Source organism: Canis aureus, chromosome 12 (genome assembly GCF_053574225.1).
Source record: "Canis aureus isolate CA01 chromosome 12, VMU_Caureus_v.1.0, whole genome shotgun sequence".
NCBI classification, from domain to species: domain Eukaryota; kingdom Metazoa; phylum Chordata; class Mammalia; order Carnivora; family Canidae; genus Canis; species Canis aureus.
The window spans coordinates 47,085,317-47,098,217 of record NC_135622.1 but is presented as its reverse complement, the minus strand read 5'-3'; the positions used below and the strand labels follow the sequence as shown (position 1 = coordinate 47,098,217).

Sequence of the window (12,901 nt, the reverse complement as noted above, 5' to 3'; positions counted from 1 at the left end):
TCAAGCCCTGCCTAAGGCTCTGCATCCACCTTGGGCTCCATGCTCAGCTGGGAGTCTGCGAGTCTCTCTCCCTCTGCTCCTCTTTCACTCTCTCTCTCAAATAAATAAGATCTTTTAAAAAAACACACAAAATAGTTAAAACTTACAAATTATATTCAATAGAGTTTAATAATTTATTGTCAAAGATGTTGAAGAAGCCAAAAGACCTTGGCAGCCTTCGGTTGAGGATGTCTCAAAAAGGTACAGGAGACAGAGCTAAATGTGCAATGGCCCTGGGACATGTCCTGGAAACCACTTTTAAAAATAAATCTCTAGAGGAGTTTCCAGCAGATCTGGGCTGCTGAGAGCTGGGACAGACATACTGTTCCTGGTCCTGGCTCCTGTTGGGGTCCTGCCCAGGCAGCGACTGCAGAGGAAAGAAAGAGGTATTGGTCATGCTGGCCCACTACTGCTATACACTGCAGCCTTATCTCAGCTCAGAATGAACTATATGCCCACCATGGCCAGCCTCACCAAGGCCATAGACAAAAAGCACTTGGTCCTGATTCAAATTGGAAGGATATTTACTGGTTTTATAAGAATCATTGATCAAGTTGCTAATTTAGTGCTACATCAGGCTGTGGAGCATATTCATGTGGACAAAAAAATACAGTGATATTCCTCAAGGCATTTTTATGCCTTTCTCAGAGGAGAAAATGTGGTCCTACTAGGAGAAATATCATTGGAAAAGACAGTGACACATCCCACCAAGTGTCTGTTGAAGGAATCCTAGAAAAACAAGGGATAGAACAGCACACCAAGATGGAAGCTGAGAAGCTGAAAGTCCAAGCTCTGAAGGATGAGAGTCTCTCCATTCCAAATCAAGCAGATACCCTTGATGAGTATTAGGTCAACAACTCAGAGACTATTGGTTGTGGGAAGCAGGGGCTGTCACTGAATGAAAGTGACATCCTGGTTACCACACACTTTTGACTAGAGATTGTAGAGTTTTGAAAAGTCATTTTACTTTGAATTCTTTCACATGTGCAATGTGAAGAAATCACATCTTTTTTCCCCTTATTAATGGCAAAATCATTGTTCAAAACAAACAAACAAATAGTGGCATAGCCTCCTTTCACACATCACTGTGAAACCAGCAACTACTTTATACTGCTCTTCTTGTCCCAAATTAGCATTTACAGGAGATGTTCTTCATTTACCTATAAATAAAATATGAAACTCAAGACTCAAAAATGAATAAACAAACAAACAAATCTCTGGAGACTTTGGCCAAGAGCAACTATAAAAGTTAAATATATTGCATAAAGTAGTTGTTAAAAGTCATCGGAGAGTAAAAGTAGCCAGGACTTTAGAGGCCAAGATTCTGGAGAAAAGAGAAACAGTGAGTAAAATCTAAATTTCCTTCATGTTTTCCCTTCTAGGCATTTTCCAGTTCTCAAGAGGTACCAATGAAATAGAGGAGAGACATTGGTCTAGAACTGTAGTAGCCTAGGTGGTCTGAGAAGCCAAAAATTGAAGTGCAAATCTACCAAATTACTCAGAACATAAGGAACTCTTATCCTGGAGAAAGAGCCTAAATAGAAATAAGAAGGGCATTCTGCACTTGATTTTCCCTCAAGGAATTTTTTCATTCCTAAGCTTTCCACATGATAGGCAAGCGGCCAAGAAACTAAGCAGTAAACAGCTTCTAAGAGGTTGAAAACCCAGTCAGAGTTTCAGTAGTCTCAAAGTGCTAGGGAGAAAAAATATTGATGTTCAAGGCCCATCAAGGAGGAGAAATTTCAGTAAATAACCTAGGCTTTTATTGAGATAGATGAAGGATCATATCCTAAGAGATGAGACAAGCCAGGCAGAGACCAGCACTCACAAAGCCTAAAATCCTACTTCAAAATATCTCAATTCCTGATAGGATCAAGGTATACTGCCTTCTAGGAAAAAAAAATATATCCTCTCCAAAGGAAGGCAAAATTATTCAGAGCCTCAATAATTCTTCATTCCCAATTTCCAATATTCAGTCAAAACTTACACAACATGCTAGGAAATAAAACCAAATTTTTTAAAAAGAGAGACTATAAGAAAACATATAGTAGCCTACATACTGTGGTTATCAAAGACTATAAACCCAAGATTAATATGCTCAAATAGATGGAAAGATAGAAACCTGGAATCTTTCTTAGAAGAAGTAAACAAAAATTCTAGGACTCAGAAATATGATAACTAAAATTAAGGATTCAATAAACAGGTAATAGATAGGTTTAACAGCAGATTAGACACAACAGAAAAGAGGATTACTAAATTGGAAAATAGGTCAGTAGAAAAATCATCAAATTGAAACAGAAGAAGAAAAGATTAAACACACATATACATATCTACACAAAATGAGACACAGAGAAATAAAAAAATGTAAAATAACATGAGAGACACAGTAAAAAGAATCAACATATGTGGAATTTGAATCCTAGAAGAGAGGAAACAGACCAGAATCAGTATTCAAAGAGATAAAGACTGAGAGTATATAGATTCAAGTAGCAACAACAAACTCAAAGACACAAAATCAAAGTACACAAAGGCACGTTATACTAAACCTTCAGAAAAAAATATAAAAAGAAAAATCTTAAAATAACCAGAGGAGGGAAAAAATTCAGCAGAAGTAATAAGACCCACGCTACACAAACAATAGAAGCCAACAGAATGACAGAGCTAAAAGGCTGAGGGCAGAGGGAAGAAACTGCCAGTCTAGAATTCTACATCCAGCAGAAATACCCTTAAAAATGAATACCAAAAAAATTCAAGCAAATAAAAAATTAGAAAATGTATTGCCAACAGATACACATTAAAAGAAATACCAGACAAAGTTACTCTGATAAAATGATCCTACTTGGAAGAATAGTAATGCAGAATGAGCACCAGATGGTAAATAGAAGAGCAAATCAAAATGACTATTAACTATTTAAAGCAGTAAAAATAATAATGTCTTGTGAGATTTCAAATACATAGAGACATAAAATACATGACCAAAATAGCATAAAAGGAAGAAAAGAATTGAGCAAATGGAATTAGGGTGATGTGTGGTCCATGTATTATCCAGGAAGTAGTAAAATTATTAATTGGAGAGTAGATCCTGTGAAGGCATATGGTATATCTTTCGCAGAGTTTGACAAACTAACACCCACATTCAAATCCAGCCCACAGCCTATTTTATATAGCTTGGGACCTAAGAATGGTTTTGCATTTTTAGAGAATAGTTGAAGAAGGAGGAGGGAGAGGAGACAGAGGGAAGAGGGAGTCAGAGGCTGTGTATGTCCCTCTATACCTAAAATATTTACTATCTGTCTCTGCACAGATAAAAAAGCATGCCAACCCCTGCCCTAGGGTAACACTGAATAAATAATAAAAGAATGTATAACTAACACACTAATAGATGAAGGAATTAGAATAATGAAAAACACTTTATTAAAAGAAGGCAGTGGGAAAGAAAAGAAGAACAAAAACCAGATCAAGCAAATTTAAAACAGATAATAAGATGATAGAACTAATACGAAAAAATCGGGAATTTGTTAGATTGAAAATGGACTCAATTGTCTAATTAAACTTAAAAGACTGTCAGACTGGAAAAAACAACACAAAATAGCAAGACCCAACTATATGTTGTTTACGGCAGATGGACACCTACACGTTGAAAGTCAAATATGCCACAGAAACACTAACCAAAAGAAAGCTGGCTTATCTATACTGTTATCAGACAAAGCAAGACTTTAAGGCAAGAAGTATTCCCGGAAAATAAAGTGGAGCATTTCACAACAAAAATTTGGTTCAGCAGAAAGATTTAATAATCTAAAATGTGTATGCATCTAAAAACAAAAATTAAAACATGCAGAGCACAGACAGACAGAGCTAAAAGGAAAGATAAGTAAATCCAGTAGCATAGTTGAAGATTTCATATCCATTTTCTGCAAATGATAGGCTAGTCAGACAATGAATCAGTAAAGATAAAGGGGATTTCAACAACATGAGAAACCAACTTGACCTTGTTGGCCTATGTAGAATGCTTAACCCAACAAGAGCAGGATTACATTATTTTCAAGTGTGCATGGGATATTTAACAAAATAAACCATATTCCAAATCATAATGCAGATTTCAATAGATTGCAAAGGATTTAAATTAAATGGAGTATGTCCTCTTAGTAGAGTAGGAAAAAAATCCTTGAGGTCAATGAAACACTTTAAAATCCTCAAATGCTTAGAAGTTACTAAATAACACTTCAAAATAACCCATGATTCAAGAACCAAATCAGAAATTAGAAATCTCCATGGAAATTAGAAAATACTCTGAACTGGATAATAATGATGAAGCAACATGTCAGAAATGTGTAACATAGCACTTCAACTAGGCTTAAGGGAATAATTTATACCCTTAAATGTATATTTTAGCAAAAAAGAATAGCAAAAAATCAATGATCTAATGACTACCTCAAGGAGTTAGAAAAGAACACCAAGTTTAAGGCAAATAAACTAGAAGGAAAGAAATAATAAAGATGTAAGCAAAGATGAAATAGAAAAAATATAGAAGAGAGAAAAACCAACTAAGTCCAAAATTAGTTCTTCAAAAAGACTAATAAAATTTGCAAATTCCTAGAAAGATTGATCAAAGAAAAAAAAGGAACACATGAATAAGATCATTAATGAAAAAAGGTGTCATCACTAGAAATTTGTACAGATATCAAACGAGCAATGAGAAAATTAGATAATTTAGATGAAATGGACAAATTCTTTTTTTTTAAATCACAACCTGAAAGTATTGACTCCAGAAGAATTAAAAAGTCTTAATTATCCTATCTACTAAAACTAAACATTGCACTCCCATGACCTAGCAATTCTACTCTATTAGACATACCTACATAGGCGCACAGAAAGAGGTGTAAAAAATGTTCATAAGGACACTACCCCACTAGATAAAAACTAGAAACTACCCAAGTGTCCCTCAACAGTAGAAAGGCTAACTATGACATAGTATAGTCATACAATGGAATATTAAATGCAACAAACAGTATAAAAACTGAACGACTGCTATAGGCAACAGCATGAATGAATTTCACAGACACTAATGTTGAGTGAAAAAAAAAGTCATACAAAAATATGTATACAGTAGTCCCCCTTTATCTGCAGAGGATATATTCCAAGATCCCCAGTGGATGCCTGAAACCATGGACAGTATCAAACCTACATATAGTATGGTTTTTTTCCTATACATACATAATGAAAAGTAATGGGAATATGGAGTCTCTCTCTCTCTCTCTCTCTCTCTCTCTCTCTCTCTCTATCTCACACACAATACAACATAGCTTATTATATTGTACTCACCTTTCTTTTTGTGATGATAAAATACTATGTGATAAGACGAAGTGAGGCGGGGATGTAGGGGTTATGACATAACATTCAGCTATTACTGACCTTCTAACGATATGTCAAAAGGATTATCTGCTTCCAGACCCCAGTTGACCAGGGGTAACTGAAAACAAAGAAGTAAAGCCTCAGAAAGCAAAACCATAGAAGGGGGGGCGGGGGCAGGGATCTAGTAAACTGTGTGATTCCATTTATATGGTAACACAAATCTATTTTCAATAGAAGACAGATGTTGACTACTCTGTGGAGATAAGGCTGAGTGGGGCATACAGGAGGCTTTAGGAGTGTGTGCGATGTTCTCTACCTTGATCAGAGTATGTTCACTATGTAAAAATGTGTCAGGGGGCATCCTCAATACTGTGCACTTCTCTGAATGTATAATGACTTCATTTTCTAAACTTACAAATAAATACTAAGTAAGTCTCTGATGTAATTTTGTTTCTGGGCATTTGTCTCTTTTTAACAAAAAGCAGACAGCAGTATAATATTTAACCCCCAATATACTCTTACAAATGGAACTTGAGAGCATTTTAAGAGCTTCCAACTTAAGGCACACTTTTCCTATACCTTTACTGGAAGAATGATTTCTTCTTCTGCTTGGGAATAAACAATTTTCTATAGCTGAAGGATATACAGCTTAAAGAGGACAGAATATAAGACTAGAAGAAAAGGAAATAAAATTAAAAAAAAAAAAAGGAAAAGGAGTTACCCCATCCTATAAACCCTGATCAGAGGGATCAGCCCATGAAAGGAAAGGCATACCTAACAGAGAAGCCAGCAACTGATTCGGAACTTTCTAACTAGGGCTTTCAGAAATGGGGTACATACAATGGAGCCATCTGAGCATTCATGATTCAGTGTACTCTTCACCCCCAAAGGACTGGGTGACTGAATGGTGTTGTTCATGCCAGAGGGGTGGCCACTTCTGCAAAGCAATGGGATGGGACTCACCAGACAAGTCTTTCCACAAAACAAAGATTTCTGTAGAGGAAAGAAAATCTCACTGGAAACAAATTAAAAAGGTAAAAAGATAAAGCTGTTTTTGCCATGGTAACTAAGGTTTGACCATACCTAGATTTATTTTGTTGACTGAAGCGGTTTTGTGGGTGTAAGTGATTTTTGAAGACCAAATTAAAAAGACTTTTTATAAGTCCCAGTAGACAACAACAAAGTATTAACTAATGGTACTTGCCATCTCTAAAATAATTACTTTTGTAATAATCTGTTTATTAATGAAGTGATCTGCAAAGTGGATAATGGTTTCTTAAGATTTCAGGCACAGGAATTCTTCCTTCCAGTTCATTTTGCTTTTTTTGCAAAAGTATACCATGAAGTAACTCAAAATTTGCTGACAGATTTTAAGCACAATAATTTCAGAAATGTATGTTCAAGCAGGTTGAATAAACCCATATTTCTTGTATTGTGCCCTTAAATTATTCCCTCTGGTGAAGGAAATGTTCTAAAATTGCCAGTGGTGGTGGTTGCACATCTCTGTAAATTTACTAAAATTGATTGAATCGCATACTTAAAATGGGTAAATGTTATGGTCTATAAATTATAACTCAATAAAGCTGTTTGGGGGGGAAGGGGAAAAAATAAAATCAGTTGAACATTTACAAAATTATTTCCTCTGTTTCCACCTTTTTGTTATTGGAATATTGAGTGTTGAGAAGGAACAGCCCAGGGAAAGATGGCAACTATACAAAAGGTAGATGCTGCTATATAAAAGGTAGATGCAAGATGGAGAAAAGAAGATCGAAGAGCCCTAGTGGACCACAAGGTAAACAAAGAACACAAGTCAGCAGCAGAACATTAGTTTTAAGAAATCAGGCCTCCTATTCGGAAATGTTCTAAAAGCAGCACTCTCTTGTCCTAAGGCCAGAGTTCTGGCAGAAAAACAGATCCTGGGTACTCTGAAACTCAGCACTTCCTCACTGCTACTCCTGCTAATTTTTCTTATCTTCATTAATTACCACTCTGTTTAGTCCTTTGGTTCCTACTCCTGCTACTTCCTTTTATCTTCATTAATTACCACCTTGTTTATTCCTTCTGTTGTCTGGTAAAGGTTAGCACCCACAGGCATTTGGACTTTGACCTCTCTGAGGACAGGAATTGTGCTGTATTCCTCACAACTGAAGTCCGTGAAAACCTCAGCCCGTGCCAGACACAAAATAGGTACTTAGTAAGGCACTTTCTGCCTTTCCAGCCCAGTGCATAAACAAGTTGTCCAAAACCTTTCCTTCTAGACTTTAAGGTGCCCAATCAATACTACTATTATAGCATAAGCTTGATGAAAGTTGCCATGGCATTGCCATGTGAACAATCTAGGAATGACCTGCCCGGAGAGCCAGCTGGGTTCCAGCAGTTGAGTAGGAGCGCTGAACTGCACAGACTCCAGGCCCTTCCCTCCTCTTGAGCCATCTAGCCACTGCTCAGCATCCCCATCAGTTCACGACCTTCACTCCCAGCCATGCCCTTCCTGCACCCTGTGCACTCTCTTGCTGAGAAACAGTTCCTGGTGTCATCAGGGATCCCCACCCAAGAGGTGCCCAAGGCTTCTCTCTAGTGAGGCTGGGCTCAGCTAACACCCAACCCAGTTCTGAGCCAGGGCCCAGGCCAGCCCAGGTGTGCTCAGTGAGACCTGGGCTACAGGTGGAGTCAGGACTGGGCCACAGGTGGAGTTCCTAATGGTCAACAGGGAGCATCCCAGAAGGATGACCAGAGAAAAGACATAACATGCCCATTGCCACACTCATTGTCCTAGAGCAGCAGCTAGTGGCAGAGCTAGGAGGACAACCCAGGGCCCTCGACTTTGAGTCTCTGCCATGAGTTGATTGGGTGACCTGGATGGAGCACAGCTCTGAGTCTCGAGGTCTCATCTGTAAATAGGGCACCAGCTTGTCTCTCTCTCAGCTTCACAGTAGTATAGACAAGGCTATAGACGTTCAGATGCTGGAAAAAACATTCCAGCACACAAGGCCTGGGCAGGAGACTCCTCCACTGCCTGCCTCTGCAGGGCCTGAGCTCCAGTTTTGGGGGGAGCAGGCTTCAGCCAGACGCTGTCACGTTTACGCCTGTCATGGGACCTAAATGCCACCGTCGTAATGCTGCTCCTGCCACTTTGCTGAATCACTAGGTTTTTAACCTGCATTTCTGGGAATCTCTTTACACTCTCCCTGACAACGCTGTTCCTTTGGGTTAAAAACAAACTTTTGCAGCTGTGTAACCTTTAGTCTACAAAGATTGTCAGATCTGAATTCAGAAAATAACACTGTTCCAAACTCCTGTAGCTGAGAAAGCCCAAGGTGACAAAATCCAGGAGGAGGAATTGCGGTGAGCTGGGGATGCTGAAGGGAAAGCAAGAGAGACCAGTTAAATTTCATACTAGCTGGAAATGTCTGACTTCTGTGACATTTTAGAAAAACAAGCTGCAATAATGTCACCACTAAATTAACACAACACCATTAAAGAGAAGTGATTATTTGTGCTTAGAATTACGGGCTCTAAGAGTAATAATACTATGTGCAGTGCAGCATCAGAGTGGTTAAATCCCTGCTTTTAGAGTCAGCACCCAGTTTGAATACCAGCCACCCTATTTTGCCATGGCACAGTGTGGCTGGTAAACCTTCCTGCGGCCCTGATTCTCCATCTGTTAAGTGGAAATAAGGCCCAAATCATCAAGATAGTGATGGATCAAATTAAATGAGACAATATATAAAGGCTTATAGTCAACAGAATAACAAACCCCCATCTCCCCACGATGTCATCATCCCATTCCCCCAAACCCATGAATATGGTACCTTACATGGCAAAAGGAACTTTACAGATGTAATAAGCCATGGAGATGGGGAGTTGAATTTAGATCATCTGGATGAGCCCGATATAACGTAACCACAAGGGTCCTTCAGAGAGGGAGGTAAGAGGATCAAGGTTAGGAGAGATGTGATACCAGAGCAGAGAGAAAAATATATAGAAGGGTAGACAGAGATTTGAAGATGCTACACTGACTTTGAAGATGCAGAAAAGAGCCAAAAGCCAAGGAAGGCAGAGAGACTCTTGAAGCCGAAAAGGGCAAGAGGAAGGATTCTCCCCTGGAGCCTTCAGAAGGAACATAACCCTATAGACACCTTCATTTCTGACCTCCAGAACTGAGAGGGAATACATTTGTATTGTTTTAAGCCACTCATTTTATAGTAATTTGTTACAGCAGCAAAAGGAAACTCATACAGGCCTTCTGAGCCCACTTAGCACTGGGCCTGGCACATCTTAAGTTCTTGAAAAATGACAGCCCATAATAGCAGCTACTAATATTTGGAGGGACTTCAATGATTTGGGGAGCGGGCAGGCAAACACCCTTCATGCCTTCCGTGATGTCCCAATGACTTTTCTCTCTGCACTTGGTCATGTCCATTGACAGGTGCTCCTACCTCCCATCAGCCTGTCCCTTGGGACAGCTGTGAGATGGCTGTAGGGAGTTTACTCTCACATGGACCTGAAATCTGCCCATCAGACCCTGTGAAATCTGCCTGGGCCCCTCTGCTCCTGTTGCCCTTCCACATACAGGTCTCAGCTATGCCAGAGGTGTGGCGGCTGAATTCTGAGTCCATTCTGGGCTGTAAGCAGGTGAACCACACCACTGCCTCTTGCCACATGTCTGCATTTCTCTCTCAAACTGCGGCTTCTGCATCTTTTAGCTCCAAACTGGAGCAGAGGACTGTTTAAACCCACATGCTCAATCCTACCATTTGTCTGGTTCATCTCTTGTCTTGGTACTCAAGCCTATTTTGGGGCCTTGTTATGCAACTAACGTGTTCTCTACATGTCATCTAAAGATCGGCAAAGTATTCACTAAGTCATCTACATCTGCATCACTAGTAAAAATATCAGATGAGACCATGACTGTGGCCTTTCACTAGAAATTTACTTTCACACCGATGTAAATCAGCATCTTTGGGTATGACTGTAAAACAATTTTAAGTTCACCTACTATGCATACCAGTCTGAAGTTACAATTACTTTGTCTTGTGCAAAGATTTCTCGTGAGATGCCTTGACAAATACTGAGCTGACGTATGCTTTGCTTTCTACCATAACTAACACAATTCCTTGACATGATAATCTAGCAAGCCTATCACAAAACTGGGAATACCGTTACCTTGTTGTGACCTGCTCTTAAAGAAGTCACATTGGCTTCTTGAGAAGTCCCCATTTTTCATGTGATCACAAATCAAGCTTAAATCATCAGCTGAATGGGGTGGATAGGATATCCCCGCTTTTGTAACTTGCAGAATCATTCCCTCTCCCCAATAAGAAAAGCTACGTTTTCCCATCTCACCTGTTCCATTTTCTCTCCCAGTCTCCACGTTTCTTAAAGATTATCAGCAGAGGCTCTACAGCGTTGGTGGGTGAGTTCTCTACTCCCAGGAGTATCATTTGTCCTGGCCAAGAGACTTGAGCTCATTTACAGCAGGTTGGTGCTTTGTTATAATCTCTTTACTCATCTTGAACTTCAATTTTCTCTTACCACAGTTTTCTTTTTCTTTCTCATCAGGAGATCGCTCGCCTTGGCAAAGAAGGAGGAGGTAAAATTCTGCTCTCTCACTGCCATTTTAAAATGCAAATATCATCACATTACTTAGTCTACCACTCATGAGTGGTGGATTCCTCTTGGCCCCTACCGCAGTGACTCGCAAACTTCTCTGGAGTACTTGTTCAAAAGGCAGATTCTCCAGAGAATTCTTGTCTCAGAAGCCAAGTCAATTGCTGTATTAGTAAGTGTAACACTTGTTGCAAAAACAAACCAACCCCCAAATTTACAACTGCTCAGACATGATAGAATTTTATTTCTTATCCTCTTGTTTCACCTCAGTGGGTGGCCCTCTCTAAACAGTACTGCAAAGACCCAGGGATTCCTCAATGTAGTTGCTCCACCATCCTCAACATGTGGCTTCCAGGATCCCTGTGCTCACCAGCATCGACATGGAGAAGAGGACAAGGTAACAGAGAACATTCAGGGCACATCTTAATGGGTCAGGTCTGGAAATGGCACGTATTACTTCCATTCATTTTCCACTGACATGAGTGCACCAAACTGTAAAGACTGAGAAATAGAGTCTCAATGCAAAGGAGTCTGGGAAATGTAGTCCAACTGCAAAGGAGGCTGGGAAATGTAGTTTGTGACTGCAAGGAAGCTGGGAAATGTAGTCTAGGAAGCAGAGAAAATGATTAAGGTGGACAGTCTGCTGGTGTGGACATAGGATTGGGCTTGAGGGGCTCTGCATTTTCACAAACCTCCCAAGTGATCGTGATACAGGACCCCACACCCAGTGCAGAGCCTCTCTACCCTCATCTGTGCTCTCCTCCCTGCTCTAATTTTATGAAGCACCAGCAGCTTCCCCAGCCTGCCCTGCTCCCACACCTCTGTGTTCTCCTTCCTGCCCTTCCCCCTATTGTTCATTTGGCAAAATCCTGCTCATCCTTCAAGACTCAGCTCAAGTGTAATCTCCTCTGTACAGCCTTCCCTGACCCGCCTGCCCCCAAGTAGCACTGGCAGTATTTCTCCTAATGTCCCTGCTCTACCTGTACTGAATCTCATTAAAGTACTGATCCCGCTGAATGGGTTTGTTTATATGTGTGTCTTCCTGTTAGACTGGGAGATCCTCGAAGGCAGCGACCTTTTCTTAATTATCTTTGTATCCTCAGCACCTGGCACTTTGCCTGGTACATAGTGACAGTCAGTAAGAGTTTGCTTTACAGAAATTTTTAGTATTAGACAGCTTCCCACAATCCCCGGTCAGGTCCTTTCTTGATTTTCTGCTCACGTCAAATAAGAAAAGCTTTTTGTGTTATCCTTACGATTTTGCTGCCCTCAGTAATTAGACTTAACTAGGTCTGCGTGACTCTACTACACTGATGCCCCCTCTCTCCTTTGCCAGCTGTACTCGAAGGTAAGCTTTCCAACAGCCACTCTGCTTTCATCAACATCTGTTCCCACCTTACCATTTCTTTTCAAGAACACTTGCAATTATATGTTAAGAATTCAATCAATAAGCATTCTTGAGCTATCTTCCCTTTTGGAGTCTCACGTCATGTCCTCTGATTTTGTGGGGACCTTCAGAACCCTGAATTCCTGAAATCTAGTAAAATACATCCTACCATCCCCACTCATCCCCTCCATGGAAATCATGAAAGCTTAAATGATTGCTATGGTAGTCAGCCTCCCAAATGGCTCCTGGTGATCCTACCTCTCAGTAGTCACAGCCTTTGTCCCTTCTTACATTAAACTTCTGTTGGTCTTTATTGTTCATCCAAGATTGTTTTAAAATACGTTACAGTAAAAAAAAAAAAAAAAAAAAAAAAAAAAGATGTTACGGTTTCTGCCTAGTGCTCTCTCATACACTCTCCCTTCTTTTCTTTTCTTTCTTTCTTCCTTCCTTCCTTCCTTCCTTCCTTCCTTCCTTCCTTCCTTCCTTCCTTCCTTTCTCTCTCTCTCTCTCTCT

The 12,901-nt window shown here is 39.9% G+C and overlaps 1 pseudogene; it reads left to right on the top strand.

Moving 5' to 3' along the window:
• The first annotated feature begins 481 nt into the window (after positions 1–481).
• On the top strand, positions 482–888 carry LOC144324692 (U6 snRNA-associated Sm-like protein LSm1 pseudogene; annotated as a pseudogene).
• Positions 889–12,901: the final 12,013 nt, after the last annotated feature.